Source organism: Anopheles merus, chromosome 3L (genome assembly GCF_017562075.2).
Source record: "Anopheles merus strain MAF chromosome 3L, AmerM5.1, whole genome shotgun sequence".
NCBI lineage: Eukaryota > Metazoa > Arthropoda > Insecta > Diptera > Culicidae > Anopheles > Anopheles merus.
In genome coordinates this window covers 27,600,156-27,600,549 of record NC_054085.1, presented here as the reverse complement: position 1 = coordinate 27,600,549, position 394 = coordinate 27,600,156, and positions in this window count along the sequence as shown.

The window sequence follows — 394 nt, the reverse complement described above, 5'->3', positions numbered from 1 at the left end:
GCGCAGGAGAAACAGAGGTAGCAGGGAGGTTGATTCGTTTTCTTTGCCTAACCTCTATCCCCGCTCCCTCTTTCGACACAGTTCCCTCTCTTCTCACCGTTTTTCTTCTTTCACTTCTAGTGCGCTGAACGACATCGTATGATTTTCCACCACCATCGACTTCACCACCACCTACCTCTTTGGCACCGTGTGCCTAGTGGGAGAGTGAGCCGGCGGCCGGGCCAACCCAGTGCCATCCATTCGACCGGTGAGCATCAGCTGAGCCACCCGGCACCCCACTACTTCCAGCTTACTGCCCCCGTCCCCCCCTCCCAAATTGACCGGGTAAATTGAGCAAAAGACTCCAGCTTCACCCCCTTCGCACCTGGGTAAGCCGCATCCCCACACAAAAACT